This window comes from Rhinopithecus bieti, unplaced genomic scaffold, assembly GCF_001698545.2.
Source record: "Rhinopithecus bieti isolate Rb0 unplaced genomic scaffold, ASM169854v2 scaffold_42630, whole genome shotgun sequence".
Lineage (NCBI taxonomy): Eukaryota > Metazoa > Chordata > Mammalia > Primates > Cercopithecidae > Rhinopithecus > Rhinopithecus bieti.
In genome coordinates, this window is record NW_016817554.1 from 114,230 (window position 1) to 120,246 (window position 6,017).

The following is a 6,017-nucleotide window of genomic DNA, read 5'->3' on the forward strand; positions in this document are numbered from 1 at the left end:
TTCCTTCCTTCCTTCCTTCCTTCCTTCCTTCCTTTTTTCCTTCCTTCCTTTCTTCCTTCCTCTTTCTTTCTCTCTCTCTCTCTCTCTCTCTCTCTCTCTCTCTCTTGCTTTCCAAACAGAGTTGCACTCTGTCACCCAGACTGGAGTGTAGTAGTGTGATTTCAGCTCACTGAAAACTCCTCCTCCGGGGTTCAAGGGAGTCTCCTGACTCAGCCTCCTGAGTAGCTGGGATTACAGGCACAGGCCACCATGCATGACTAATTTTTGTGTTTTCAGTAGAGATGGGGTTTCACTGTATTGGCCAGGCTGGTCTTGAGCTCCTGACCTCAGGTGATCTGCCCACCTCGGCCTCCCAAACTGTTGGAATTATAGGTGTGAGCCACTGTGCCTTGCTTCTTAGACAAATTTTCTATCATTTATGTTGATTATTTATATTTTTGCTGTTGGTTTTCCTCATTTGCCTGATGATACCTGATCATATTTATGAAAAAAGATTTGCTCAATTAATTAAAGCATTAGGAATCAGTTTCCTACACAATTAACAGATTAATTTTTAATAATTATTTAGAGTAGTTTTAGATTGACAATAAAATTGGGAAAAAGGCATAAGGATTTTCTGTATACTCCCCTTAATTGTCCCATTCATGCATAGCCTCCCTCCATTTCAACATCCCCCACCACAACAGTACATTTATCACAATTGATGAACCTACATAGACACATCATAATCACCCAAAGTCCATTGTTTACATTAGGGTTCACCCCTGGTGCTGTACATTCTGAGTTTGGACAAATGTGTAGTGACATAGATCCACATTATAGTATTATATAGAGTGCCCTAAAAATCTCTGTGCTCCACCCATTTATCACCCAACCCCCAACCACTGGCAACCACTGATCTTTTCATTGCCTGTTTTGTTTTGGCTTTTATAGAATGTCATAGAGTTGGAATCATATAGTATGTAGCCTTTTCAGATTGGCTTCTTTACAGATTAATTTTTGAATGAGGAGATGTGTTTGTGTGTATGTGTGTGTGTGTGTGTGTGTGTGTGTGTGTGTGTCTTGACAGGTTATACTAAACAGGACCAAATGTCAAGAAATTCAAGAGAATGGACTTTCAGCTCCAAATGCCAAGCTTGGATGTAACATCAACCCTCGGTCTGGAAGTTCCAGCCTCCACTTGCCCATTGCCAACAGTTGGCTTCATTATATAGAAATTATTTTTCTGTCTTCAACTGGAAGTAAATGCTAATAGTGGAAGGACATGACTGTGCATAGTAGATGTGTGTGTAGGGGGCCAGTGAGAGAGAAATCCCAAATTGATTCTACAACCACTTCGCCAGCCCTTTACTTTGGCTGCCGGTCCCCTGGTGCTCCATGGAGGCTCTATTGAATTTCAGCTTTATCTTTACATGCCCAGTGCTCCATGCACCTAAGCTTTGAGTTAATCAATTTTATTGCACTAATTCTTTGTTCTACCCAAAGTTCATAATACCTGATTTGCTGAGGTATCTTTTATTGTTTTCAGTACCTTTATACATTCATTCCTTTTTTAGACACCTTCTCCTTTTGATATAAATGATACTTTTAGCAGGAAAGAAAAGAAAGCACGAGAGCTCCCTGTCATCTTGAACTAAAATTGGCTATTGTTAGGGCTCAGAAAAGGATACCCCAAAATATAAAACTAAAAAAAAATCCTTGGCCACGCGCATTAGCTCATGCCTATAATCCCAGCACTTAGGGAAGCTGAGGCGGGCAGATCAGGAGGTCAGGAGATCGAGACCATCCTGGCTCACATGGTGAAAATCCACTGTTTGGACGAACGGAGGCAAGATGGCGCACTTCCGGGTTCTTCATCACCAACTTTTCCCACACGCGCGAAAATGCAGCCGGCGCCCGGGAAGGTGCAGACCAACTGGGCATGTGCCAGGTGACATCAATCCAAAGAGACCAAGATTTACCTGGTCGCACCTGTGGAACGTCCCCGACAGGCCCGTACCCCACCTATTGCCCTCCCACTCCTAGAAAAGCTGCTCCCAGCCAGCGCGCCGCACAGACTTCCCAGCCCCCCACTCTTGTCGGGACTGCAGGAACTCCATCTGAGAGCTCACTGGGTGACTCTCTTGGTCTCCTTTGCCGGAGGCTGACAGACTTCTCCCTACCCACCTACTTCCCTGAAGCTAGGTGACCAAAATAAATTTGCAGTTTTGCTCCTACCCTTGCCTGCTCGCTGGTTCTTTTGTGCCCGCTCTGGTGGTCTTAGAAAAACAAATCAGTTGGTGCCAAACCCGGGAGGAGACCCCTCCTCAGGCCTCTAAGGGTTGAGGAAACTCCTCCTGCTTCCACGCTGCAGACGGACCAGTACCTGAGACCCGCTTCCCTCACTCTCACGGCCTCTCTGGGGTAAGTGCCCTTGTCTCCTCTTTACCTCCCTCGGCCAAAAATCCTGCACAGGTCCGAGGCCCAGTTTTGAGCCACCATGTAGACCCATTCAGGACGGAGACGTCCGCCTGAAGGTAATCTCCACTTTGGCTCCATGAGCCTCCAGTCTGTCTCTGCTGGTTCCAAAGGACGCTTTGAAGCCAGGCAGAGATCCACTTCCATTTCCATTGTGTCCATTGTGTAAGTAAAGAGGGAAAAAATGGGAAACCCCCAGTCCAAATTTCCAAAGAGCACCCCCTTAGGGTGCCTCCTAGCCAATTTAAAAACCTTACAGCTTGAACAAGACCTTAGGAGGAAGCGGTTAATTTTCCTTTCCACTGTGGCGTGATCGACCTCAGCAATTTCTGCCAGCGGCTAGGCAAGTGGTCTGAAATTAATTACGTACAAGGCTTTTGGGCCTTAAGCTCTCGTCCCTATACTCCTCCTTCTCTCCCCGCTCTCTCCACCCCCTCCCTTCCTGCCCAGACTCCTCCTCCTCCCCCCATCCAGACTCCTCCTTCCTCCTCCTTATCTACTAGTAATCCACTCGGTCCCGTGCCTCCTTCGGGGCCCCCAACTGGCTGTCTTGAGTCCCCTATCTCTGCCCACACCCTCCTACAGTGTTAGCACCTTTGCGAGAGGTGGCTGGGGCGGAGGGGGTAGTCAGAGTACATGTCCCTTTTTCATTGGCCGATCTTTCCAAAATTGAGAAGCGTTTAGGTGATTTCTCAGCTAATCCTACCATATACATAAAGGAATTTAGATACCTTTGTCAGGCCTATGACTTAACTTGGCATAACCTCCAGGTTATCCTAACCCCTACCCTAAACTGACTGAGGTTCTAACCCAGTATACCCGGTTAGATCCGGCCTCCCCCACAGGGGCCACCATTTTGGCGTCTTATTTCATTTCTCAATCAGCTCCTGACATTCGTAAAAAACTTCAAAAGGTAGAGGATGGTCCTCAGACACCAATACAAGACCTGGTTAAATTAGCCTTTAAGGTCTATAACTCCAGAGAGGAGACGGCAGGCTCGCCTCAAACAGAAGTTACAGCTCCTAGCAGCGGCTTTACAGCCCAGTCGTAACCCCAGGCCAGAGAGTACACACTCCGCAGACTCCAAGGCTACGAAAGGAGCCTGCTATAAGTGCGGCAAGGCAGGACACTATGCCAACAGGTGTCCTCAAGGTCCCCGAGCCCCAACGCAGCCTTGCTATAAGTGCAAGGCATCAGGACATTGGGCCAGTGAATGTCCTAACCCTCGTCCACCAGCAACCCCCTGCCCTGCTTGCCAGCAGGGAGGACACTGGAAGTCTGATTGCCCCACCCTGAGAACAGGTGCTGCGTCTCCACGTGACCCCCTTTCCCAGGATCCTGGGAGCTCCTTCCAGCTCCTACATCTGGACGACGACAACTGAAGGTGCCGAGACTCGGGGACCCCCATCACCCTCGCCGAGCCGCGGGTAACTCTCCTGGTAGCGGGTAAGACAATTTTTTAATCAACAGCGAGGCTACCTATTCTGTTTTGCCGTCCTTCTCTGGACCTAGCCTTCCATCCAATATCTCTGTAGTAGGAGTTAGCAGAAAGCCATCCACTCCACAAAAACTCCACTCTTTAATTGCTGCCTGGCCAACAACTACTCTGCACGCTCGATCCTCATTCCCAGTTAAAAAGGGCCCCTACCGAAAGCAATCAGTGGAAATCAGTTTGGCTTTCCCCCATTCACCTCAAACTTACAAAATTTTCTAACTACCTCATACTCCTCAACCTTGCTGGGACCTTCCTTCTGGGTTTTGCCCGTATTCCAACAAATGCTTCCATTCCTCATTCCTATACTAATGCTGTGCCTTATTTTATTCTTCATCCATACGTCCAAATACCAACCATAAGCCCCGACCTTAACGACACCCCTTAACAGCAGGAAGTAGCCAGACAGACCATGGCACCCCTTATCACTATTATCAATAAAAGGTTGGACTGTTTGGACAAATGGAGGCAAGATGGCGCACTTCCGGGTTCTTCATCACCAACTTTTCCCGGGCACACGAAAATGCACCGGCGCCCAGGAGGGGGAAGACCAACCAGGCATGCGCCAGGTGACGTCAATCCGAAGAGACCAAGATTTACCTGGTCGCACCTGCAGAACGCCCCCAACACGCCCGTACCCCGCCTATTGCCCTCCAACTCCTAGAAAAGCCGCTCCCGGCCAGTGTGCCGCGCGGACTTCCCAGCCCCCCACTCTTGTCGGGACTGCAGGAACTCCGTCCGAGAGCTCACTGGGCGACTCTCTTGGCCTCCTTTGCTGGAGGCAGGCAGACCTCTCCCTACCTACCTTCTTCCCTGAAGCTAGGTGACCAAAATAAATTTGCAGTTTTGCTCCTACCCTTGCTGCTCGCTGGTTCTTTTGTGCCCACTCTGGTGGTCTTAGAAAAACAAATCACCCACCTCTACTAAAACACAACAAATTAGCCGAGTGTGGTGGTGGGCACCTGTAGTCCCAGCTACTCTGGTGGCTGAGGCAGGAGAATGGCATGAACCCAGGAGGCGGAGCTTGAAGTGAGCGGAGATTGCACCACTGCACTCCAGCCTGGGCGACAGAGCAAGATTCCTTCTAAAAACAAACAAACAAACAAACAAAGCAGCCTCAAGGCCTCTGACCATCCTCCCATTACCCCATCTCTCAGTTCATACTGTCTTTCTCAAAGCACAGGATATTCTCTGAAGTTCCATTACCTGTGTAGAAACCAGATTCTCAAAGAGAAACACAATTACCTTCCTTAACCAGAGAAGATTAAAACTCATGTCACAGAGAAAGAGACTGAAAAGTAAACCTTACATCTAGAGTTCAGACAAACTTCGTCCCAAACCAATTGTTTGTTCTCCGGTCACATTCAGTTCCCAAAGAGCATTACCTCCTTAACATTATCTGACAATTGGGTCTACTCATTTCCCCTATAAATCATTTATTTTTATATACCCCATCTCCACTTCCCCTATGAAAAAGGGCATATCAGCATCTTACCCTGTGGGTTTATTGGGTAATCATTCTCCTGCAATTCCTGCATACTATGCCTGTTAAAATAACGGTGTATGCCTTTTTCTCCACTTAATCTGCCTTTGTCGGTTAACATTGAGTGAACCTTCAGAGGAGGAAGGGGGTAGTTTTCCCTCTTTGCTCCTATTATATGCGTATTTTGAGAAAAACTACTAACTTCTCCATCCAAATAATTGTATTAATTTACTCTCTCAATATTCATGTGTAAAGAATGACAATTTCAACACTTGCCAATAGGGGATATTACAGAATTTTATAATTATTACCAACGTAATGGGAGTAACATGTTATATTTTTGTGATTTCAATTTGCATTTTCTTGTTACTAGTAAGGCAAAATATGTTCATGATGTTCATTTAGCCATTTATGTTCTTTCTTCTAATTATCTACTCATTTCCTTTGCCAAAATATTTCATATTTAACTTTACCAATTTTAGAATAATTTTCTATTTTTCTTATTCAATATTTATCTTTTAATGTTATGATGATGTACTTTGTCACACAGATTTTGAATATACTTGAAGTCATCTATCCTTTGTG

General features: G+C 46.5%; 1 pseudogene; it reads left to right on the plus strand.

Moving 5' to 3' along the window:
- The window catches only part of LOC108517964 (high mobility group protein B1 pseudogene), a 22,988-nt pseudogene extending 18,925 nt beyond the window's left edge, over positions 1 to 4,063 (plus strand).
- The last annotated feature ends 1,954 nt before the right edge of the window (positions 4,064 to 6,017 follow it).